The sequence below is a fragment of the Castor canadensis genome, chromosome 12 (genome assembly GCF_047511655.1).
Source record: "Castor canadensis chromosome 12, mCasCan1.hap1v2, whole genome shotgun sequence".
NCBI lineage: Eukaryota > Metazoa > Chordata > Mammalia > Rodentia > Castoridae > Castor > Castor canadensis.
This window is the reverse complement of record NC_133397.1, coordinates 101,838,152-101,864,814: the sequence shown is the minus strand read 5'-3', so window position 1 is coordinate 101,864,814 and position 26,663 is coordinate 101,838,152. Positions and strand designations below refer to the sequence as shown.

Sequence of the window (26,663 nt, the reverse complement as noted above, 5' to 3'; positions counted from 1 at the left end):
ATTTTGAATTTCAAACACTGTCATAGGTTTAAAACTTGATCATCACAAGATCTCTTGATCTTAGGTTCTGAAAGATGCGTGTCACTATGTATTTTGTGACATATGCCATGTTAACCTTCAAAACAACAAATTACAATAATGTATTAAACTTTTTAAAGAATATATATGTCATATTCTTTATTCTTTGTACATGATGATTGGTTGATAATATAAGAATTCATACTAGAATGTCAAATAAAAATATACACATCATATAAGCTGATCTCTATTAGGCAGTTGTATATAGCTGCCTATATAAATATCTTTCTTCTTATAGGAGTTTTATTTCACTCTACATCTAGTTATGTATAGGTAGATAAATCTGAGATACATATCGGATATCATCCTATTTCTTGGATTCTTGCTTCAGGATCCAACTGCACTTTTTTAAAAAAAGTTGCTCAGAAATTTTAAAAAGCACAGGTTTTATGAAAAATCACATATTTATATGTAGATTTATATGTAGTTATAATATATAACTACATATAACATATGTAGTTATATATAGATTATATGGATAATCACTGAATATAAACGATGATTACTTGAGGTGACTTTTAACTTTCTTCTTTCTGGTTTATGTATGGTTGAATTTTTATGTAGATATAAAATTTTATATGAAGAATATTTATTATATAATCAGGAGAAAAATTCTTTTCATAGTGTAAAGAAGAGTATATTATGAACACTAAGTTAGATACATATGAATTTAAATAATTGTTACAGGGAAAAATTAATAAAATGTTTGATGTAACAAATAAACTTAGATAAACTTAAATACCAAAACTCTTAGAGTATAAAACTCTAGCACATGTTTTTTATTTGTTTATTTATTTATTTATTTGTGGCAGTACTGGAGTTTGAACTCAGGGCCTTGCACTTCCTAGGCTCTTGAGCCACACCTCTAGCCCTTTTTGCTTTAGTTGTTTTTCAAGTAGGGTCTCATGGTTTTGTTCAGGTTGGATTCAGACTGTGATTCTCCTATCTATGCCTCCCACATAGCTGATATAACAGGCGAGTACCAATATGCCTACCTGGGGTCTTGCTAACTTTTTGCTAGGGAGCATTAAACTGTGGTTCTCTCGACATCTGCCTCCTGAGTTGCTGGGATTGCAGGAATGAGCCATCACACCAAGCAATACATGTCTTAAAATGCACTGTTTTAGATGTTTTTGTCCCATGATTGAGTTCTGGGGCTTCTTGATTGTCTTTCAAAACTCACTACAACTAAGAAAGTCTAGACAATGTCCAGAGCTGGCACAAATTTGACCTTGTGGGGACAATTAAGTATTTTAAGCATTTCATTGCAGAGGCTATTGATTTTCTTTAGTTTTACAGAACTATTCAATATGCTATGTTTGTACTGGGTATTTCAATATGCTTCACGCTGAAGTACCTTTAGACCTCAGACTGCCCTTTCTCAGCCTGCCTCCCCAGGCTCAGTCCTCATTTGAAAGTGAGACCATTCCCAACTGCAGTCCTGCCCATGTTTGCCCAGGCTGTCTGGGCAGTGGTTCCCACAGCCCGATTATCAGAAGAGTGGTGAGTGTAAACAATAGCAGAGGAAGCCAGAGCAGGCCCTAGGCTGATAGCCTCCCAGACGGCATGTCCGGGGCAGGTGAGGGACCTGAACACACTTCCTCCACAGTGGCGCTTGTCTCCTTTGCTCTGGGTCAGGTCCTTCTTGAGAATGAAGTCTCAGCTCAGCATGCTCAGTTCCCACTGCTCTGGGGTGGGGGCTGGGGCGGGGGGAACTCTAACATCTTAAGAGCAGGTTTCTGTTGGCAACTGTTCTGTTCATTTTCCTCTCGTGGCCTCAGGTGAGGAATTCCCCCCAGCCCAAAACAATCAGGCAATGTCCCAGCTGGAATTCTTAATAAGGCTCTAGGCATTCTTCTTGCCTGAGCACACTGCCATTTAAAAAAATTCTCAAAAACTCATTTGGCACTTAATACAACAGTAATAGTATTTACTAGGCACTTATTATGTGCCAGGGTCAATCTCAATGCTTTACACGTGAGCTCATTTAACTTTCACAATAGTTCTATGAGGCAAGAACTATTACCACCTCAGTTTTATAAATGGGAAATGGGTGATGGACAATTAGCACAATTAGCAAGTAGTTCAGTAGAATTCAAATCCAGGTCCATCTTACTGGAACCCATGGTCTTAACCTCCATTCTACAGAGCCACACACTCTGCTCAAAGCCATGAATAAGACAGGTGCAGTCCATGCCTTCATGGAGCTTCTATGTAATGGGAAAGAAGAAAGAATTATATATGTGAGCCATGAATGAGAGAGAATGCAAGGGTGATGGTACACACAGAAAAGACAGTCTCGGTGGCCCAGCTGGTTCACCTATTTGTGAAGCTGCGTTCCAGAATAAGTCACGAACATAGTCTAGCTTAGAAAGCATGAACTTGAGTATTCAATCTTTGAATCTGTGCTGTGACTCAAAGCTTAACATGAGCTGGGATTGATGTAGAATTGCACATGAATTCAATATGGAAAACAGTAATTCTCTTCTTGTAGCTCATTTACTTCATCTTGCCCAACAATCTTGGAATTCCATCAGGCAAGGGGAATGGGAGATTCTTTTCTCTCCAAGACATTTCTCCTGGCAAATATCTGAAGATTCTAAACATGGCCAGTGATCTGCTGGGCCTTTGCTTGATAGGAAGCAGAGTCCTCCCTGAATAATAGCATGGACTTGTCCATTCATCAGTTGCATTCCCAAAGTGTCTTTACTTGCCAAGGGTTAGTGAGAAGGTTTGCAGGCCAAGGACAGTAGGAAGGGCCAGTTTTGACTACTGGCCTCTTGGAATAGAAATTTAGTTTCAAAATAATGAAACAATTATTCATATTTCAGTCTGTCTCCATGAAAGTCAAACATTATATTTTTATTCTAAGTACTCTGAATGTCTGCCCCCCAAATCTGTTTCGGCAAAAATGGCAAAGACAATGTAAACATATATTACAGGGCATGGTGGTTCTTCATGGCAGGAAAATAGATTTGGAGCTTCATAAAGTGTTTATTAAGGGAATGGTAAGTGTCAATACTTCATGTGAAGCTTACAATTGCTAGGTCAAAACCAAGCCTTGTGCTGCCTAGCAATATTCACTCAACATTTTGATTCATTTCAACATATATTTTTGAGCCTTTATTTTGCAATGTAGTAGGGGAAAAGAGCCTTAACTTCAAAATTTTGGGTTCTAAGCCCATTTTCAGCTGCTTAACCTTGCGTAAATTCTTTAACCTTTCTGTTAATCAGTGTCTTCATCTGTCAAATAAAGATTATACTTACTGGATTACTTAGAGAATCAACACAATGATTTCATTGACCTTAATAAATGGCATTCCCATTCACTGACCAAGTTAGGAAGAAAGTGAGAGACAGAGGAGCCAGGCAGAAGGATGTCAGTGTAGCATATCACCTTTATTACTGATGGGACTAAGGTGAAAGACTTGGCCTAGAGTGTGCAGTCACCCAGCAATGCTGGACATGACCATGTCCCTGTTGAATGTTGCTCAAGGTAGGGCAGATAAAATGCTTGCTTTGTGCAGACAGGCAGCTCCTCGGCAGGACAGGCAGGGAAGACACTGCGCTAAGCCTGCTCAGAACTACATTGGGATTTTTGTGGGTCATAGGTACTGCTGCCTTCCAAGGACCCTTCTTCCATAAAAAGTAGTAAAAATTATATGTGCATTGGCAGAAAGATTAATGCTATTAATATTATATTTAGAATCTTTACTTTTTTTTTGTGGTACTGGGGTTTGAACTCAGGTCCTCATACTTGCTAAGCAGGTTCTCTGCACTTGAGTCAGTCTACCAGCCCTCTTACTGCTTTTAAAATAAATTAAAACATTTTTGTTGGTCTTATAAAGTATGGTGGGTAAGTTGGTCCTGTATGCCCAGTTTTTTTTTCTAAGCTTCCCAAATACTTTCTTGGGTGTACTGAGTTATACCAGAGCTCCAGATGAGACATGAATTCAGGGGACAGAATGTTCCCCATCCCCCCATGAAAACAAACTTCTCACAAGAAATGTGTGATGTAGCATAAACTTCACGAAACACCAAGATAAATAGATATTCTCTCAGTCTTCAAGAACTAATTACAGCACAAAGCAAAGGAAAATCAGGTAAAATAGAAGAACATGTCCTATGGTGAGGGAATTCCCAGAAATGATTCTTTGAGGAGGGAATGATAAAAGGTTTTTTTTTTTCTAGACAGGGAATAGACCAAGATAGAACAGGGTGGAGTGGAGAGGTCATTTCAGACAGTTAGACTGGCTGAAGATGGACTTGCTAGAACATATGAAGCATTTTGGGACTAAATGAATCCCAAACCATCTGCTTACCCCATTCTTCTGGTTCCAGTGGACTCTCTGTTGGCTGTATTGGTGTATTGTCATTCTTCCTCTCCCTTCCCCTCCCTTGCCTTCTCCTTCTACTCCTTCTTCTTCCTCCTCCTCCTCCTCCTTCTTCTTGGTGGTACTGGGGTTTGGACTCGGCCTCACGCTTGCTAGGCAGGTACTGTACCACTTGTACCACTCTGGCAGTATATGTATTTTTTATACTAATATGTGGAAGGGAGGAAGGTTATCATTTAGTACCTGCTATGTGCCAGGTGCTTTACAGACATATTTTTCATTAAATTTTTACTCCCATGATATGAGGTGGATATCATTATCCCAATTTTTTTTTCCAGATGGGGAAACTGAGTTGCTGAAAGACTTGCCCAAGTCCACAGAGCATAGTTGGCCTCAGCAGAAGCCAGAACCCCGGGCTCCTGACTGTCAGCCCAGTCCACTGTTCCCTGCCTTTTCAGAGACTTCAAAGGGGTTTTCTGAGAGCTATACAAAAGGAGTTCTTACAATGATATTTTAGGAAGAATGTCTTCCCAGAGCTTCATTTCTGCATTCCATTCCCCCAGACTCTCAGACTCCCAGGATGTTTTTGCTCTCTTCACCTGCTCATCTATCTTTTGAGGGCCTTTATCTGTTGGCAGTGCTCTTTCCTGACCTCCTACGCATCATTAAGATCTCTGCTGTACTGGCTGGCAATGTTGGTGCATGCCCATTATCCCAGATATGCTAGAGGTGTAAGTAGGTCCCAGGCAAAATTCAAGACACTATCTGAAAAAAACAAGCGAAAAAAAAAAAAAAAAAGGATTGGGGCATGGCTCAAGTGGTAGAGTATGTAACTAGCAATCATGAAGCTCTGAGTTTAAAACAAAAGACTCATTACCAGTGAACCAACCAACCAACCAAACAAACAGCTCCTTTGCTCTCCCGGGGACTGCGCTTAGGATTCCCCAAGAGGGGCTCATTCTAGGCACCTAACCATGAGGTGCTCCTGTGTGCTTGCCCAAGACCACCCTGGGCATGTATGAGCTAACATACAGTGGTCAAATAGTCAACACTCAGTAAGCACTTAACTATGTGCCTGCACTGTGCTAATACTTCACACACATTGTTTTAGCTCCTCAACACTGTTGACATAGGCATTATTAAAATTTTATAGCTAAGGACACTGAGTCTCAGATAGGTCAATTAATTTCTCAGGTAGGTTTTAATCCCAGCAGCCTGACTGCAAACCTTCACCCTGAACTACGATAGGTCCTGCCTCTTGTAGTGTTCAGGCTTCCTATCAAGTTTCTACCATTTGTGGGAAACTGACCTGTCTGCTTTTTTTTCAATTAATTTCACCTTCCAAAGTTCTTTAATATTGGATTATTTGTTGTTTTTTTAAGTTACATTTTTTTAAGGGAGGGTGGGGAACAGAACTGCAGTTTCACCTCAGGGCCTCACACTTGCTCACAGGTGTTCTACCACTTGAGTCACTCCACCAACTCATTCAAGTTATACTTTTATAGGCATTTTTTTCTCTCTGAAATTTTGTCATTTGGTTGCTTCCTGTTCAGATACTATCTCTTTCTCTCTCTCTCTGTACTAAGAATTGAACTCAGGGTCTCAAGATTGCTAGGCAACTGCTCTACCACTTGAGCCGCACCCTAGTCTTTTTGCTCTTTTTAGTTTGTTTTCAGATAGGGTCTCATGCTTTTGCCTGGGATGTCTTTGGACTGCAATCCTCCAAACTCTGCCTCCTGAGTAGCTGGTACCAAAGGTGTGTACTGCCGTGCCCAGCTTATTAGTTCTCTTTTATCTAATCCTTCTTTATATCTTTTCTGTTGTCTTTTTGCTCATTGTTTTCCTTTATCTTCTCCTTTCATTAAAGGATAAGGAAGGAAACTTAAATGTGGAATTCTTGGGTCAGAAACCACCTCAGAAAACCAAGTCCTGAGGGAGCATCTATGAGTTTTATCTTGAAGTGTCCCTCCAACTTCTTCATCAACACCAACATTTTGCCTTGGGACCTATCCTTCAGAGCCTGGTGGCACACACTGTCCTGCCTCATATCCCAGCTCTGCCACTAGTTCATCTGCGTGAGTTTAGGGCGTAACTCACACTCTCTGTGTCTCAGTTTCTTAATTCTAACAGTACCAGCCTCATAGAGTGACTGTGAGAAAAAAATACATGCAGACAGAGTGCTCAGAACAGTGCCTGGTAGAGAATAAACACACCATAAATACCAGTGATTTTTTTTATTGTCAATCTTTCTGAAGGCAAAGCCTAGGGAATGTTCTTTCCCTGAAACTTGAATCTTGAGCTGAATGCCAAAAAGACAGAAACCCATTAGAGCTGATTTATCTGGGCAATTGTGCCCCGAAGAAATGGTTAATCACTTTCTGCTCCCTGGATTCTAGGGCATTCTTTTATTCTGGTCCCTCTCGAATTTGGGTCTTCAGCTATTTTATTCTGTACCCCACTTCCAACAAATTTCCCCTTCTCCTTCTCCTCACCCATCCCCTTTCTCTCCCTCTGCTTTCCTTTTCTTTTTCAGTTTAAAGTAGACACAGTGTTTCTGATATTTGTTGCCAAGGAACATTGATTGAGTCAATACCCCTTGAAAATGGGTCCTCAGCCTTAGTTTAAATACTTCCATAAAACAGCCTCCTTTTTAAAACTCGGATTCTTAGAAAGTACTTCCTTATAGTAGGCCAAAAAATCTTTATAGGATTCTGGGATCAGAATGTTTGGTTTTGGAGCCTGGCTCAGTAATTTATTTGCTTTGTGCCTAGGATAATTTGTTTAACCTCTGTGCCTTGGTTTCCTCATCTATAAAGACAGATAATATAATAGTAACCACTTCATGATGTTGTGAGTACTGAATGTCAGGATACTTGTGAAGCATTCGAACAATGCCCGAGAAGACTGGTTCTATCCTTTTGAACTGCCCAGAATAGGTCAATTGTCCTTTTCATGCCACCTTTTCAGAAACCAAGATGCCATGTTCATGTCTTTCTTTCTTCCAGGAGATCTCCTCAGTACACCTTGCTTCTCCCCACCCATCTGTGGACCTCTTCTGGGTCAGACCAAGCTCCTCTTCCAAGTCTCTTCTGATCAAATTAGAAAGACCTAACCATAGTCTTCAACTTTTCTGCCTTACTTTTTTATACAAAGTAAAATACAAACACATTTTATAAGGTTTTGTATTAAAACATACCTACTTCCCCAGCCCCAGAAAGGTCTGTGCTCCCAGATTGTAGACTCCAGAGCCTCTGCACATATCGCACTCCCTGGGCCTGAGAGTGGAGGCATATGAAAGCAGCCAGGCAGAATGCACAGGGAGAAACCTTCCCATCCTCACTACCCCACCTAGGCTTATGCAGCAGCTGCCCAGATATGTCCTGCACTTTGCTTGTCCTGTCCCCAGAACCGCAGCATGGCTCTGTATTAGGCAGTTTCTGGTGGTTGACATGCCCCTGACAGGCCTGAATAGTTTTCACTCATAAGACGATCCCTCCCCAGTGTGGAAAGCAAGAGCCTGACTGATAAGAATGTCATGTGCATGGCACTGCAGTTTGGGAGACACTAGTTTATTACAGTATTTACATGGATTTGTCACTGGCAAAACAGCATTTTTACCAAAAAGGGCACTATTTTTAACAAAAGAGGATATCTAGCTCCCACAGTACTAAATTCAGTGTGTTTTTTTAAATGGAGGGAAGGGTGAATGAATAAATGACTAAACAAATGGATCAGCTCTTAGTGGGCCATCCGTTAGCTTTAACATCCCCTGTGCATTCTCATGGTGTAGTAGTTACCATGCTTGATTGATACCACCTGGGTTTTCTGTTACTGGCTTTATTGTTACTGAAAGCATTCTAATCAAAATATTCCTTCAAGTGTTCACTCATTTCTCTTCTTATCTAGAGTAACCTTGAGGTTTCAATATAGTGCCACCATCTGGAATAAAAATGGCTTAAGAACATCTTTCTTGCTCTTCAGAATGGTGTATATATAAAGAAAGGGAGGGGCAATAAGAGCAAGTATAGTTAAGCACCCAAGACAGACTTCAACTTCTTCGAAGCTTTCGATTGGTATGTAGATAATGAATTATTTACAGTCATAAAGGTGTAAAAGTTTAGAACTGGAAGGAGCAGTAAATGTTCTTTCTATCTTCTTTTTACCATAATGGAAGCTGAGGGCAAAAGAGTTCTCTCTGTAACTCTCAAAGTCCACTCAACTTTGTATCAGAGTTAAGACCTGAGCTCAGGTCCCCTGAGTTCCTGATTACTGCACTTCCTGCTGGCCTTCACTGACCCATCAGCCTCTGTCTCTTACACATGTCCTAGTCACCACAGGCAGAGCTGGCACTTTAACCCCAGGGCCATGTGGAAGTTCACAGCAACCTGAGAAGAACTGGAAGCATGAAGCATTATATATGATTATAGCTCTTCTGGGGACAGCAGGCTCGTGGTGGTAGTGATTTCTACAAAGCTTGGTTTTGCTATTCAGATTTAAACTTCTACCTCTGTTTACCCATAGACATCTTCTCCCAAGACTCATGAAGTGTTTTCCCAGGGTCTGTCTAGGTCCTTTCCATCTCCCTCCCGCTTCTCTCACCTGGCACACCTCCTTTTTGCATTTTATGTGTTTGGTAGGGAAGCAGTTTGTTGAATGGGGGAAGCTAATCCTTCTGTTTTGAATTGTTTTGTCCAGAGATTTTGGTCTTTACCACAAGCTGTTAGCAAGGCTTTGAGAAGAGGGCTCAGCATCCTGTGGAACTCGCTTGGGGCAGAGAGAGGAACTGCTGTGTCATACGAATTCAAAGGGCACCCCTTATTTTCAAATTGTGTTTATTAGCTAAGAATAGAAATTCTCATTGAATTAGTAAATCCTCAGAGCAGAAAACCACGTAACCCAAAGACTTAGCCAAGGGTGGAGGTGTTGTATCTTCTGCATTAATCTAGGGTACCACACAGATGCCAGTTTTGCCAGTTTTTGAGAATTCCAGTGCAGGATGGTGCCCATCCTTGTTGACAGAAAAGGCATAAACACATTACATGACTTTGGGTACCATTTTCTCTGACTACACTCTTGATGATCATTAAAATGGAGAAGATGATATCCATCTATTGACATAGAAAATGTCCCTGGCACTTTACTAACTGAAAAAAAAAAAGTATACTACAAAAAAAGTTAGTAATTCAATTCTAATTTTGTAAAAAAAAATTATAAGGATAAAAATGCGATGGAGGGATACTTATCACTATTTTAATGGTGGCTATGGTTGATTTTTATTCTGTTTAAATTTTTATGTATTACCTAATTTTTAAAACAATAATACTCTATTGCTTTTATAATTAAGAAACCCTGTATAGGTTTAAAAAAATAAAACTGTGTTGGGGCTCAGTGATTAGTTTATGAAAGGGACATTGCTAAGAGTGTCAGTCCTGGCATTAAGAAAGTGAGGTGATTGATAAGTGCTATTTCCCTTCCCCAGGAAGAGAGGCAGGAAGGGGTCACACTCACAGCTGGAGACACTTGGATCTCACACTCCCAGAGTCCCAACTGGGACACCATTCCTTCACATCTAGAGACCATGCTCACTAGGCTGCTAGAGTCTCCAGAACTCCCTGCCCTTTGGTTAAGAGACGTAATTCCTTAATTAAGCTTTCAGGAGCTCTCCTGGGGAGCTAGACATCTTTTATAACATTATTTCTACAGGACCATATGCTCAGCAATTCACACCACAAATTTACATCAGAGCTTTTAGGATGCTACCACTTTCAGTTTGGAGACCTACTTGACCCAAATTTACTCTTCAGCTATTCTTTTAAATCCTTACTATTTTATAGTAGATTGTTAGGGCCAAATCCTTTGATTTGTTAGTCCGGCACTCCATTAAAGAGGTTTTCAGACTGGTAGGATCTGAGAGATTGGCACCAATTGAATGACCATTTATTAATTCTGATTGTTCAGCTGGAGTTGACCAGGGACGGAGCCCTTACTCTAGTGATACAAATCTCACTTTTTTTTTTCAAGTGTTATTGGGAAAAGCTTTAAAGAAAGAACTCTTTGTTTTAGGGTGTGCATTCATTCATCCAACACACCTCAAATTCACAGAAGTCAGGCTAGTCTTGAAGCTCCCTTGGCATTGACAGCTGCACTAGTATCTAGAAAGGTGTATAATCAATACTTGGAAGTCTTATGAAACAGTGGAAGGAATACTGGACAATAGGATAAGAGGTGGGTGCTGGTCTTGGTGAGCTGTGTGAGTTTAGAGAAGCTATAAAGAAGCAACAGATACGCTCTTCTCAGATGGTCTTTCCATATCTGACAGGTGAGGATCTCTACTGTGTCTATGGAGCAGATTTGCCTGCTTGATAAGTGGCTTGTAGGTCAAGGTAAGGGTAGAACATGTTGGCCTATGTTAGATTTGTCATGTAGAATTGGTGGCCATTTCAGTAACTTTGGCAGTTGATTGAAAATAATCTTTCTTGACCTCTAGAGCAGTGGCCTTTGAACTTTTCTAGGTCAAGAGTGCTTTGTGAATTAAGAAAGACTATGGTCCTTCTTCTCCTAAAGTTTTGCAGTATGTGCAGGAGTTTCTATACCCCAGAAAGCCCACCATAGGTCTTTCAGAGGTTCATGTGTGTAATATGAAGATCCTCTGGCATAAACACTAATGCTTAAGTTCAACAGATTCTTATGATTTCCCCATGGGATGTTAAAAAAACAAAAATAAACAAACAAAAAATAACAGATCAAGAGCATTTGCATCCTCTCTGAAAACACTTTAGGGTCTATAGTTATCTCTAGCTCTTGCAGACAGTTGTTCCAGGACCACAGAAGTCAAGAAACACTTTTTCTCTAGCTTTTAGTAAGTTAAGCTACAGAGACTCTCAGCTAAGTGCGCTTACAGATAGAGGAGGATCAATTAACTGGTCCACTCAACCTTAAGGGAAGTCCCCAGGTTTCTTAGAATCATTGGAGATCTGGCTTCTGTTCCTGACCTTGACAAGTTGTCTGCCCTCTCTGGGTGTTAGTGACTTCATCTGGTCCAGTTGATCTTTAAATTCTCTTCAAGCTCCAGTGTTCTGGAGTGTGATTCCTTGATATCTGCATGGCACCACAGCATCCCTCAAAGAAGACAGGGTTCTGCGGTTCTAACTTTGTCTGGTCTTGTCACCAAGGAAATTCCTTTTCAGAAAGGAATTTGTATAGCACCTGTTTGGCTTCACAGAGGGCTTTGATGGGAGGGCAGGAAACAGGATTTTTGGTTTTCTGCTCTGGGAACAAACTCATTAAGAATCTTTGCAGAGTGCAGATGTCTGCTAGGTATGTTTATGTATCCGAATAAACCTTCACCCAGAGGACCAGAAAAGGCAGATCGGCGCCAGGGGTTTAGCTGTGTCCTAAAGAAACAAGAAACTTCATTCTCAAGCTTTCCCCCGCTTCCATGACTCACCTCCTCTCATTCCAGAAAGTCAAGCACAGGAATTAATTTATGGGTCCTGTCCAGAGGTCTTTAAGTAAACAGTGCTAACAGTACTTTCAGCTCCCCAGACAAGCTCTTTTTGGGGCCCCAGGGAGGAAACTAATGACTTGTAGTTACTTTGCTATTGTTTTCCGAAAACAATTTGACTTCCTTTTAGATAGCCTTGGAATTCCTTCTTTACAAATAAGGCACTGGAACCCCTGGTGCGCTAAGCTGGCCAGCTCAGGCCACAATGCTCTCAGGGCATGATGGCCTTTATTAATGAAGTGCACAGGCACCAGAATGGATGGTGGGCAGGAAGCTGGGGATCAGTTACACAAGACCCCTGCTTGAGAATGGAAGGGACCTCTTGTGCCTCTGCGTTTCTCCTGAAATCTCACTTCTATTCCAGAGCCCGTAATAATAACAAGGTGTAGCCTGTCCAAACAACAAACTTGTGAAGACTGTGTTATTATGCCATTGTACAGACAAAAAATTGAGGCTTAGTGACTTTGCCTGAGATCACACAATAAATAAGGGACAGGGTTGGGATTCTATCTCTGATCTTCTGATTCCAAGTTAGGACCTCTATCAAATGGGCTATGCAAGATGCAAAGAAAGGCCATCTGTCATGAGCTGACAGACTTTGGTCTGTCCCCTAAGAACTGGAATCTCCCTGTTAGATAAGAACTTATATTTGGAATCCACTGGGTGTGGAATTTATTTATTATTTTTTGGTGAAGGGTTTGAACTCAGGGTCTTGTGCTTGCTAGGCAAGCTGTCTGCCACTTGAGCTATGGCTCCAGCCCTTTTTGCTTTTTTAGGTTAATTTTTAGATTGGTTCTCCTGTTTTTTGCCTGGGGCTGGCCTGGACTGTGATCCTTCCACCTATGGCTTCCCATGTAGCTGGGACCACAGACATGTGCCACCCCACCTGGCTTATTGGTTGAGATGGGATCTTGCTAACTTTTGGCCTGGGCTGGCCTTGAACCAAGATCCTCCCAATCTCTGCCTCCTGTGTAGCACCACCCCACATTGGCTCTGGATATGAAATTTAAGTAAAGATCCCTGCCCCCTCCTTCCACACTCTAAAGCTGGAGTTGCATTAGGCCTGGTGTTAAGGGAACTATTTTTGAACCTTCTGATGGAGGTTCTCAACAGAGTGGGCTGCCTTCTTCCTGCCAGAAAAAATCACCATTGCCTTTCTCTGGAATCACATTGATTTTTTTCTTGACTTTTTCAAAATGGCGTTTAAGGAGACTTTTTTTTTGGACAGAGTTAGACTTTCTCATTTTTTTTCTACCACTGATCCTACTGCCAGTACTACATAGATGGAAAGTTAGCAGCTCTCACATCCTCTGTTCACAGCCCAGTTGGCACTGACATCATTATGTTCTGCTCATTGTGCTCAGGACTCTCTCCAAAGCCACCTGGAATATCAAGGCAGAACTTGTGCCTTACATATCTTTGTATGCCCAGCCCTGTGCGTAGTTTGTCCTTATTATACCTTCACTAAATTATTGAGTAAATGACCACAGAGCAGGTGCTATTTCCCAGCCTCTGAGAGGACAGCTGTGAGGGAGGTGCAGGTTCATCTGGGAAAGCAGTTGCTATGTGCTCTACAAAGGGAAGGATATACATGAATAGTGCCTTTAGATGTGTTCAGTGTCTACCCTATGTGGCCATTTCTGTAGCCTTGTTCATAGGAGGCAATGAAAGTGGACATCACAGTTATAGCTATAATAATCATGACCCAACCCATGCTTCCATTGTAAACACTGATCTCTTTCCAAGAAACTCTACTAGCTATAATTTAATTTTGATCTTCAGAACAGATGTATGATTCATTACATACTGAATGTATATGTCTAGCTATATGGATCTATGTGTACATATGCATATCATATATTTTGTATTATATATATATGGAAGGGAATGTTTATTTAGCATTCACTACATTTTAACCATGACATAGATCTCCTTCAATAGCCAATCTATAAGTTTGGTAGTTAACCATCATTGTCATTGTAAAAGGTGAAAAAGATGTGGCAAAAGAGGGTCACATAACTGACAAGTAGAAGAGTCAAAATCGGAGCCCAGGCAAGCACTTGTAACTATAAGGTACTTGCCCCAAATCCAGTCCATTCTATCTTGAGTATTTAGGTGACTGAATGTGAGACTAACTTCTGAAAAAACCAGAGAAAATTTAAAACTGCTAAATGCCTCTAAGCCCCTGAAATTACTTGACCCTAAGAGCTAAAGTTGAATTTAGAGGCTAATCTGGGAGGAAATGTGAAACTTCTTGTCTTGAATTATGTTCTGAACATCAGTGGCTAAATTATCAAGACAGGCACAAGATATCGTACCTCTGTTTATACATAATGATATCCCTATACTTTGGAGTGACTTGTCTGAGGGCATCTGAGTTGACAGTATATTGTGGAAAGTTTCTTAATCTTTTTATCAGTAGACTGCCTGGTATTATGCCTTGTACTTGACTGAAAACACTTTTCAAAATAAAGGAGCATGTCCATTTTAGTCTTTGTGAGGTGGGTAGGTGGGAGGAGGTGTGCACTTTGCATACTTTATTAGTGGAGAAAGGCATGTGCTCCAGGTAGGTACTACCGTCTCTAGACATTGTCTATAACAGGAGCAGAATTTGAGACTCTCAGTCTTTGCACTTTTGAGGACTTCCCTCTGGATTTAGAGGGCAACTGCCACCCCAAGATCTAGGTAAAGTTGTGTTTTTTTGTTGTAGCAGTCCTCAGTCCTGGGACTCTCAGGCTCATGTGAAGCTTCACCCAGCTTTAGCCCTCATGCTCTGACTTTAGTGGGAAATAATTAGGCTTGACTGGCACTGGATTCTTCCTCCTCCTTCTCTTCTCCCTCTTCCTTTCCCCCTTGCCCCTCTTTCCCTTCCTCCTTGGCCCCAAGCCCACCACAAAGAAGTTGTAAAGCTTGGGATCCCAGAGGACCCCCATCTGCCTTACACCCAAGAAAAGGTATGGATGTGACCTTGACCTTGTCTTTGGGATTAAAATTTGAGACCAAAGCATCAAGGGCAAGGATGTCTGTATTTCTTTTGCTTTCTACTTCTTGGAACAGAGCATTCTGGCCCTTTTTAACCCTTATCTGGAAAGTAAAAGTCTTCAGGGGAATGGCTTATGCAGAAAAGTGTGATCTCAGTTCACTCCCCATGGCTCTAATTACCCATCTATGTCTCCAGTGAGGCATGGGGTGGGGTGGGGGGGAACTCGTTGCTCTTGCAATTAGAGGCAGACAGAAACTACTTGGACGTGTTATCATGTAGGCTATAAGGGAGGTAGCTATGAAAACAACATCTGGACCCAGAGTCTTGGGAAGGGATCTTGTAGAGTAAGAGATTCATTGGGTGAAGGAGATGTAGAAAGGTCTCCTCATTTGCCCTCTTGCCTCTGGAGAGAAGGAAAAAAAGAAGCAATTTTCAAGATGCCACCTTTAAAAAGCTTGAGGGGAATGTGATTGTGCCTCTTGTAAATTTCAGTACTTAGCTGCCTTCATACTCATGGCCAAACACAATTTCTCCTGCCATGGTTGGAACTCGTTCTTCTTATGCTATCTGGAGGTCTGTCTGCTCTTATCCAGAGTGACCTGTGCCCCCTCTCTTCCCAGACCAATGGGGCTCGTAAGAATTTTCTCTACAGCTGTGGGGAGAAAGCATCTGACCTTTGGCATCAGGCAGACCTCTTTTCTACTTACTTAGTAATATTGGGCAAGTTACTAAACTCTGAATCTGAATTTTCTTTACTGTAAAATGGAAATAATGCCACACTATTTTGCAGTGCTGTGAGGTGAAAATACCTGGTACACAGAAGGCCTTCAGTAAAAGTTCCATTCCATTTCCTTTCACTACAGCACAACAAAGAGATCACACTAGTCAGGCACCAGTGGCTCACACATGTAATCCTAGCTACGCAGGAGGCAGAAATCAAGACGATTACAGTTCGAAGCCAGCCCGGGGAAATAGTTCTTGAGACCGTGTCTCTAAAATACCTGAATACTGCACTTATGCTAATTGTCTTGCCCAAATAGTTGTTTTTTGCAATATCAGCTCCCCGTGGACAGGGAAGGCCTTTGTCTCTCACTGAGCATAGACTAAGCCCACAGGAGTGGCTAATTGGGCTTCATGAAGTCATTTTTCTATCTTTTCATCTTAAAGAAAAGAATGGGAACTGTGCCTGGCACATAGCACATACTGAACAAAGTTTGGTTTGCAATCCCATTTTTTAATGTATGGAACATGTATCTCAACACATCTTTATAGGACTCTTTCTTACACTTAGCGTGAGCGTGAAGGGGAAGTCACAACAGAACTGGCCCTTGTGCTATCCTCTCTTTTCTGGGGCATCAGGCATTGGCTTATGGTGTCCTTCTTACCTATATGGTGACATTCATTCAAGATTTAGCACCCAAATGTCACTCTCCTTACAAAAGACAGAATACTTGCCTCAGCCCAGGAAAGAATCCATTGAGAAATAAACCATTCCTTCAAAGTCTTCCCAAAGCAGCTTAGTTTGGGGCCATGAAAATATATTCTGTCTAGGATGCCACACTGAGCCAGGTGCCTGGCTAGAGGAGATCCTGGCCTCTCCCTGCCCTGATACTACTTTTTGGACCCTCTAGCAGTCCACCCGTTTCTTCACTGCTTTGTTCTCTACCTGCTGAGCAGGATGGCAGCATTTGCTTTCTGTCCCCTAATACTCTCTCCAGAATCATGGCTGTGCTTACACCTAAGTAATTCCTCCTCCCTGGGCTTTAAGAAGGAAGTGGCATTCTTCTCTCATCTCCAATCTAGGAGATGGGAATCTAGGAATCAATTACTGGCAGTTAGTGTCTCCATTGACAGTCCACTCATCTAAAAATTAATATTCCACCAACCCTTCCCCACTTTCAGATTATACCCAAATGAAATTCTAATGATTTCTTTGACTGGCCATCTCTATCTAGAGATAGCAGGGTGTTTCCATGTGTCTTATTTGGTACAGTGTCTGGGATGTGGGGACAAATTCACTGTGTGGGGACAATCTCTGTTTTGGAGAAGAAACTGGATATCACCAGTATCTCCTGTTGGTTTTACATACTGAACTCTATCCAACCATGGTTGAGAGTTCCCTGACTGCAGGGAAGAGACAAATTTTATGTTGTGTTGTGTTGTATTTTGCAGCTATACCCATAGTACTTCCTTATACCAGCCACTGTTACAAGTGCTATACGTGTACTCATTAGTTGATATTGTTATCCCCAATTTGCAGTTGAGGATACTGAGCTGTATAGAAGTTATTTTGCCCAATGTCAACAACTAGCAAGTGGAACATCAGGATTCAAATCTAGGCAGGCTGGCTCAGAAGCTTATCTGATACTGCAAGGAAAAAAGGGAAACTCTGGCTAAGGAACCAAGAGTCCTGAGTTTGTTTTCATCAGAGCTGTTGGCTCTCTCGATACAGGAATTTGCCTCCCCCCATAGTCTTTGTCTTCTTTCTGATCCTAAGCTTATTCCCCCATGAAAAATATGACCCATTAAAGGAACAGCTTACAAAATCTTGGCATGTTTGTGACTAGTGTTGTGTGGGGAAGGCATGCAGCAGGTGAAGACGTGGGGTAAGAAGCAAATCTGGGGAAGGGGGTGAATTCATCAATGATATATTACAAGAACGTTCATAAATGTCATAATGTATCCCCTGTACAACAATAATATGACAATAAAAATGAAAAAAATTGAAAAAAAGAAACAAATCTGGGGTGAATTTAATCAAAGTACATTGTATGCATGTATGGAATATCACAATGAAACCCATTTTGTACAATTAATTTATGCTAATAAAAAAGAAAAAGAAACAGATCTGGGTACTGGCCCTGTATCTACCACCTACTGTGGGTGACATTGACAAGTAGCCTTGACTCTTTGTGCTTCAGTTTCCCTGACTGTTGCAGATGGTCTCTGAGGTTTTCTTTCAGTTGTGATAACGTGTAGGCTTTAGACAATGGTTTGTCTGATCTCAGTCCACTCATAGTAACTCCTGTTGTTGAAATTTATCTCACTACTGCTGGGCCCATAGCTAAATGCTTAAGCTGGGGAGCAGGGAGAAGATGACCAGGGTGGGAGTGGGGTGGCGGAGTTTGAGGAGAGAGATGCCCCACAGTTTCTGAATATGCTCACATATAATCTGTGACATATAATATAACAAGATCTTACTTTACTGGTTCAATTTTAGCTGGGAGATTTTGTAGAAAGAGCAAAGAGAATTTTGGTGAACTGCCACTTACTAACTGGGTCACCATGATCATGTTGCTTGATTTCTCTGAACCTCAGTTTCCTCAAATGTGAAATGCAGAAAATGCCTACCACATAGAATTAGAAATTGGAATGATCAAGTGGAATAAAAATAGGCAATCTATATGAAGCCCCTAGCCCAGTGTCTGACACACAGCAGGTGCTGTCTCCTTGTTAGAAAGGGGGAGAGAGAACATGCTGGGCAGTGGGGGATGCCTCTCCTCTCTGCCATTTGGAGCTGAGAGGTCAAGGTCCTTTTCCTTTCAGGAAAAGTACCCTGGGTGCTGAATGGCTGTGATTTGTGAAAACAAGTTTTCCTGTACTGGTGGGTGTCCAGGTCACTGATGTGGGGATAGTAGATGTCCCAAAAGGGCTTGTGTGAATGACAGAAAAGGATGGAGAAGCAGGCTCTCTTGGACAGTGCCAATTTTCCTGCCTCAGGAAAGCCATGACTTGGGAACTCCGAGGAGGCTTGGCAAAGGAAAGAACATAAGAGAGGGCAAGCCCCAAGGATTTCTGTGACAAGGACAGCAACAGCAACAGCAGGAGGACAGCAGGGGGGCTCTGCCTCCTTCTGGGGGTTGCACAGTGAGGAGAGGCTGCAAGGATGAAGACTTTAAATGAGAGAAAACAGTCTAAGAGCATGAAGTGGGGGAGGGGGGGGAGGGACCCAGAGGGGAAAGGGGTGGGGAGAGAAAGAGGAGGAAGAAGTGGGAGGAGGGAGGGTGACAGATTAAAAAGAGGGTGGAAGAGGGACAACTGACAGGCTCAAGAGCGAATAACAGCAGGCAGTTGAAGAGGCAGCCAGAGCACAAGAAACCAACAGAAACTCCAGAGAGGAGGAAAAGAAGCAGGTAAGGGTGGACTTGAACTTTAAGAGATAAAACTACAAGTCAATAGAGAGTAGCCAGAAGAGAGACTTGACTGTCCAGAGGCCAGACAAAAACAAAATTCTTTCTCTGTACCTATGAGTTTCTTCCCTCTGCTGCTCACTGTTTCCTGTAAGAGTGAGGTTTGGATATGTTAGGGAGGGTTAGTGAGGCAGTGGACTCATGACCTACTTGATCTATAAGGAGCTAGAGAAACGAGAGTGGGGGACCCTTGGGTTCCAGTCTTCCCCGTGGAGTTGCAGTGCTCGGGTGGCATATTAGAAGTGGATCACCCAAACTTTTGGAAAGAGGGAATGGACCCTTTAAAAACAAAAACCCAATGCTGTTTTACGATGTTTCCTCTAGGCATGGAATTTTTTTTTGGAAATGCTTTCTGTAGCATCTAGGAGAGTGTTTTGATTTTTTTTTTCTTTGTAAGGCATGTTGGATAGTTTAAAAATATTCTCTGCTCAGTTTTCTGCATTTCATGCCCCCACTGTGCAAGGCCACAGATGAGAAATCCAGGATGCCCTCAGTCAGGTGAGAGGCTGATGAGACTCAGGAAGCATGGGAGAGGTGCACACTGAAGGTCTCCTTTCCACCTGATGGCAGTGTGACATAGAAGACACAGGCAGAGAGATTTCTGCTAACTCCATGATCTCTCTTCTAAGAACATGACAAAAGAGGGTGGGAGGGGTAGGGAGGCCTGGGTCTTGTCCCCTGAGTGGCTGTGTGAGCTACGGGAGTCCACTCCCCTTTCTGGGTCTCAGTTTCCTCATCTGAAGTGTTTGAAGTAGAAGGACCCCTCTGGTTCCATGCAGTGGGAACTTTGCACAAGGCTATGGATCTATGAACTCAAATGTGACTTAGAATCACTGACCAAGTTAAGCCCAACACAAGGCTTTCAGATCCTTTGTTCAATTTTTTCTTCCCTGCTCCCTGACACCCCCCTCCTGCCCCCACAGTATTCCATCATAATAAAGGGATTCCTGGTTCCTCCTCCTCAGCACATTTAGGGGAGCAAGGCTCTGCTCACCAGGATCCGATGGGCCTGAGAGATGGAAGGGCAGTGTGGAGAATATTGGACAGGGAGTCAGGAGATCTGGAATTCAGAGAAACTGAGCAGAGACGAGACCAAGACCAGGAAGTGGAGGTGTGGCTCCTTCCCTGGCTTGGTGGTGTGGCTGGAGGTACACTGGTTAGTCTTTGACATCAGCAGGTCAAGTGGCCTCCATCTCCTCCACCCATTGCCCCTAGAGTCACAGCTCAGCATAGAACTCGAGTCACTGCTCTCTAGAGACAGCCTTGGACTTTTTACCTTCCTGTCAGGTTTCCCAGAGCAGCAGAGCTATTAGGAGTCTGTTCCCTTGGCTGCCCCTCCAAGCCTTGTCCAGGCTTGGTAGTTTCCAATGGCCATAGCACACAATGCAGAGAACACTCAGAGGTTATTACCCTGTGAGCATTCCCTGTGATATTCATAGAGCCACAACAAGCACAAAATCAGGTTACCATGCCTTACCACTGCCATGGAACCCCAGTGGTGTTTTGCTGGGCTCCTGGCCCTGGTCTTTGTTCTTATCTCTTAGCTGCCTCAGTCCTGTTTCCCCTCCTAGTACTGGCCTGAAGTCCTAAAACATTAAAACTGAAGCAGTCTCTTAGATTGCCAGCCTCCTCTTTTGACAAATAAGGAGAACAAGGCCTAGAAAAGGAAAGTGACTTGTTGATGACAGTGAGTCCAGATGGACTCACTTGGGAGAATACCCTGCTATGCTTACTTGTACCTAGAGCTCTTGTAACCTGTCCTTGGCTATATTTCCCAGCCTCCATTTCTCCCCATGCTTCTCTGATTCTTCCGCTTGAGCATCTCTACAATCCTGTGTCCTAGTGGAGACATCTACCTCCCTACCTGCTCCTCCTCACCTGCACTGACTGGAAGGGGATGCGAGTAGTGGAGGGTCTTGGCTCTAGCAGTCAGCAGGGCTACCAAAGTGCAGGATGGCCCCTTGGGTACTGGTTGACCCCACCTCGAGGCCCAGTCAATTAAAATAAGATAGGGTGTGTGTGTGGATTAATCAAGACAGGAACTGGAAGACCTGCAGTTCTCAGAGCCCAGGAGAAACAAGGCCAAGCTCTTCCCCTTGTTCAGGAAAAGACTGTTCCTCAGGGGATTCCAGCAGCAATCTGTGAACAAGCTCCCATAAGCCCACCTGACAAGGGGAAGAAGTGCCCATTTTCCTGGAAAGCTTCAGGGTTCCTGTAAAAGAGGTAGATTTCCTTCCTACTGTTGGAAGCTTATGGTTCTTGGTGAATGACAGCTTGGTGCCACTTTGTGAATCAATTATTTCTGACATATTAGCAAATAATGGGCAAGAAAAATTTAGCAATCCATTTTTATAAGGAAAGGGAGTCTGAAGGTCTCAGAATCAGAGATATTAAAATAACACAGAGGGAATTAAGAGTTTATCTAATTCAGGAGTAGAACCAAAGGATGAGCCTGGGCATTTGAAGTCACAATTGGTTTATAACTTTAGCTGTGTAACTTGAGACAAATTATTTAATGTCTGTGATCCTCAGTTTCTTCATGTGCTAAAGAAGCTAATAAAAATTTTCCAGTTAGGTTTTATGAGGATTAAATAAATGCTTTTTTCTGCCTTTGTGGGTGCTGGGGCTCAAACACCAGGACCTATGCACATGCCAGTCAAGCATCCTACTACTGACCTATACCACCAGCCTGATATCTTACATGGTTATCACATAGTAGGAGCTCAGCTAACAACAGAGCATCGGGTAGAATCCAGGTCTTCTGGTCCTCAGTCCAGGTCTCTGAACTGCATCTCACTGGATGCAAAGGGCTTTCAACAGTGACATATAATTCTGAGCTGGCACTGCTTGATTATTATGACTACAGAAAGTTTAAAAATCTGAGTTTGCCTTTTGGCTTTGCCACTAATTTGCCATACTGTCACAACTAGGCAAGTCACACACTTCCCACATGCTCTAACTTAGAGCTGGAAAGCCCACCTGCTTTGCTTTACACAGGAGTACACTGAGGTTCAGGACAGGGAGGTGGAGTGGATATTGCTTGTCTGTCTAAAGCCACAACAAGACAGCTGAAACCAGAAAGAGCCTCTCTCAGGAAATGATAACCCTGTGATGTCACAGGGGACTTCCAGAATCTTACTCCAACCTTGGAAATGGCATGATTCAGAATTTCAGAAGAGGGCAGAGGTGGCTAGCAGGTGAGCTCCCTGCTTCTGTGTTTGTACACAACTCCCTCTTTCTCTGTCAAGTGGACCTGAATCTGCTTCTACCTCCCTGTGTGGGCATGCCTTTACCTGGTGATCAATTTCAGAAGTGCCACACTTCCTCAAATGGATCAATTCTATGAAGCATACTCACACACAAAAGATTGAGTTAAAGACATGTAAGGAGGCAGACTGGTCCTGTCACAGGAATAAAAAGGGCCTGATCCAAGCAGGTCCTAAACTTCCCTTCTTCTCCAGCCCTCCCCAGAAGGTCCCAATTCCTAGTGAAACAACTCATTTACAGATAAGGGTGTCTTCCCATTGCCCCACCTCCCCTCTCTGATAGTTACCTTCCTGCACATGGTGCCACATGGACTTCTTGCTTTTCTAATAATCAGCCTTCTGCACTCTCAAATTTCACATCAAGTTGGATGGATGGATCATGTTTGAGATTTTTACTGGAAATGTCAGAGAAGAAAACAGTTACTAACATCATCAAGTGCCTTGTATATGGCAGATACTGTGCTAGGTACTTCCATTAGTCACATATGCTTTAGTTTCCATGAGTCAACATTCCCATTTCCTCATATGAGCTGGAAACTGAGAGGTTAGGTGACTTGACTAGGGTCACTCAACTAGAGAGTGAGTTAAGCAGAGTCCTGGCCCCACTGTTCCTTAGAAACTATGAGTCCCTCCATCCAGCTATGACTGTTTCTGGTGTTTTTGTTAAATGAGACATCAATGGAACACCAGAGCCTGCTGCTTGGCCAGCTGGGAACGCAGCAGTAGACACTTCCGCAGCCAACAGCACTTATTTGCTAAAAAAGGAAATAACTTTCTGTATGTGAATTCTGGCCAAATGGTGGCAAATGCTGAAGAGTCCAGGAATCCGGACCACTGTGGGCTAAGGCCCCCAGTGCAATAGTTAATTCCAGGAACAGTATATACAAGAGATGGCCAGCCAATAAATCAGAAGGTAAAAGGAGAAACCCTGAGCCTCTTATGGGATGAGGTAAAGTAAGTGAGGCCCTGCTCACAAGTTGAGACTTAGAGTTCTGGTCACAGGTTGGTCATAATCTATCACTCCTAGAAGCTCTTTTTCTTTCCCCTTTCAGAGATGCAGAGAGAATATAGGCATTGGAGTCAGGCTGATCAGTCTAAAGTCTTTTCTGCAGCATTTGCCAATTGTGGGACTTTGTACAAGTTACCTAACCTCTGAGCCTCAGTTATCTCTTCTGCAAAATGGGATGGTACAACTTCCCTGATAGAGTTAATGGGAGGGTTAAAGAGTATAGTTACAAAGTGCTACCCACATGGAAAATATTTCTTGCTTTCAACTTAGTGCTATCTCAGTATTCCTTAATGTCCCTATACCCCACTCATCTTACATAAAAATGAAGTTTGAGTTTGAATGATCTTTAGGATACAGCTCTATGAATCTATGACAAGATGATGGAAATAATAAAGAAAAAAAATATGAGCAGTCATATATAGAATTTTCATCATTAATTGCATAGGTACTAATCAACTCCTGTGGTGGTAATTAATAGAGACCTTCTGATATGTTGCTGTAACTCAATATCTTCATTTGCCACTCCTTTCAACCCACTTCTTATAAATATTTCCTTTCAACATTTTAAGAATAAAATTATCTATCCTAACATAATTGTTTCTCTTCACTTTGCCTGCTCCTTTCCACCTTCTTGGCTTTGAAACAACTGGCCTCCCAGCAGGGTGTCTTTGAGTAGATCAGTCTGTCCTTGCCAGAACAAAATAATTACTTAAAGAGGAGTTAATTATCTGTCTTTGGCTTGAGTAGGAGGAAAACTAGAGTGAGTACTTTATCTCACCCATCTGTTTCTTTCCTTTTCTCTATCTTCCTCTCCCCTCTACAGTGATCAAGATTCAGGGATGCCAGCCCCCAATGGACTTCTAATTCTGAGGAAGTAACACACAATGCCCCACTCAATGGCTCTCATGTATCTCTTCATGTCCCCTGAGGCTGAAGTAGCTACCCTAAACTTAAATCAGGGAAAGAATTTAAATCTTAAATGTAAGGATCATCCCAGCCACTTACAATCAACTTCCCATCCTTACAATTATCTCAGGAACATCCTGCTCCAGTTACCCTCTTTAAAAGTGGCTGGCCTTTGACTGGCAAGGATTTGCCAAAGAAAGAAACATCAGGTGATTTAACTAGAGGTTAGCATAGTTATTGGGGAGGTGGGGGTGAGGGGCATTGCTGTGAGATAAGCCAGGAGCTAGGTTTGACTCCATTTCATCTTTTACTGGCATTGTGAGCTTGTTCAAGTTACCCTCTCTGAGCCTGTGAAAAGGGGGATAATAGTCCTGACCTCCTCAGCTTATTGTAAAAAGCAAATGAAAAGCAAACAAACCAATAAAAATACATGTATTGGGAGGGTGAATGAAGGAGATTAAGGTAATAGTAAATGGTAGACAGACTTCATATACCTCTATGAAACAGAACCTAAGAAACCTCTTGCAATTGCTTCAAGTGGGGTGGGGAGGGGGTTGAATGGGAGAGACGATGGGGCAATGCAAATAATGTACAATATAAATCTAATTGGAATTGTCACTATGAATCCCCCCCCCGTATAATGAATATATCCTAATAAAAAATTATAAAAAATATGTATTATAACACACATACATAAACACAGGATTTCTGGTACATAGAAAGGTCTCAATAAGTAATATTTTATGTATTGATATTATTGTTATCACCTAGATTCAAATTATTTTTTTGTGTATAATTCTAGATAAACTAGGATATATGGCTGTGAATCTCAAAGTCTATTAAAGATTACTGAGGTAGCTGAGAATCAACACGGATTTTCACATAATTCTCCCCATGTATTCATTTTAGGGAAAAACTATTGGAGCAAGGGGAAATTGGAAAATGCGCACAAGTGAATAAGGCGCAAAAGAGCTCTGGGGTGCTGGTTATTATTGCCACTTTATAAAGCCACTTCTAATGTCTGGCATAGCATAGGAGCTCAGTGAACACTTTCTGAACTAAACTGAATTGATGCGATAAGGCATTCTTTAAGGGGCCCTTTTACAACAGAATTTCTCTTAATTGGGAAACAAGTTGACCCTGCCCTGTGCCACATTCCTCTGTATGGTGAACAAGGCCCAGGGGATTGTTATTATTACTATGAATAACAACCTTTATTGAGAACCAAAGATCTGTTAGATACTGTCCAGAACATGTGTCATTGTCCAGAATTAGACTCTGTGGGGTAGTCTTATAATTTAATTTTGACAAATTTGGATAAGTTCCCCAGTATTCTGAGGGGAGGAGTCAGGAAGGAGTAATGCACAGTGATGGACTCTCTCCTCCTGACACATCTAGTCCTGCTTAGTCAAGCAGAAGGGAGTCTCACAGGCAGAAGGAAGGCTCAGTGGCTTCCATCCCGCTGGTGTTCTGGTCACCATAGTCATTGGGCAAGAATTCCAAGCCAGTATCCCAGGAGGCCTGTTTACTATATGCAACATGGTCCCTAAATGTTGCTAACCAACTGTGTGTATCCTTGCCCTTTTCTTCAGCAATTGAGAAGGACCAGCCTGGATCGATTTACTATTTGGTGTTTTGAGTGACCTGAATGCTAGCATTCATCTATTGTCGCTGTTTTTATAAAATACATACCATCGGGTGCAAGATGCAGTACTAAGCACTAAGCAAGTCCAGGGTAGAAGGGGGATTCCAGGGGAAGAAAGTAATGAGACAGAATCCATGGCTGGTTGAGCAAATACTTATCAGTATATATGTGAGACTCCAAAGGCTTTACAGTGCAGTCTGAGGCCCAGCTGCTGACTGCTCAGAGTGACACAGCTATTGTTGTCAAATACTATATTAGGAGGGCTGTTAGGGGTGGCTCCAGAAGACAGAATTGGAATCAGTAGAAGAAAGAGAATTTTTAGCTATCCCTGTGGTAGCTTCATGCTCCCTCAGAATATGCCTTCTTGAGCAGGAGAGCTGAGGTTGTAGTAACAGCAAGGTGTTGGGAGATGGCCATTATAAAAGGCCTACTACAAGCATGAGGGTTACTAACTCTGCAGTCTTTTATATCCCCAGGCCCATTTGGGGGCTCTCATATCAGGGTCTTCCCCCAAGAGCAAGGAATGCACTGTGAGTTCAGAATTATTCCTGGCTCCTAAGCATGAACTGCAAAGTCCTCCACAATGTGCTCCTGCCTACTCTGTAGGCCCTCCTCCCCCATCTCTTTAGGCTTAAAAGCATGCTAGCGTTCATTCTAGTGAATTTGTTCATGCAGTTGCCTTTGTATGAAATTCCATTATCTCTTCTGCATCTCCTCCACCAACTCTGCACCCCTACAAACATCAAAT

At 42.3% G+C, this 26,663-nt stretch overlaps 1 protein-coding gene across 3 annotated transcripts in view; it reads left to right on the top strand.

Annotated features, from left to right (window-relative positions):
- Positions 1–26,663, top strand: part of Gja5 (gap junction protein alpha 5) — a 49,763-nt gene that overhangs the window by 10,779 nt on the left and 12,321 nt on the right. The window contains exon 1 of one of the 3 annotated variants that reach the window (XM_020182862.2): positions 18,899–19,032. The exons of 1 other annotated variant lie outside the window; for it this stretch is intronic. The gene's annotated coding sequence lies outside the window, so the exon portion shown is untranslated. Of the gene's footprint in view, positions 1–18,898; positions 19,033–26,663 lie in introns of those variants that run through there. One more of the 3 variants, XM_074050598.1, reaches the window with a different exon arrangement.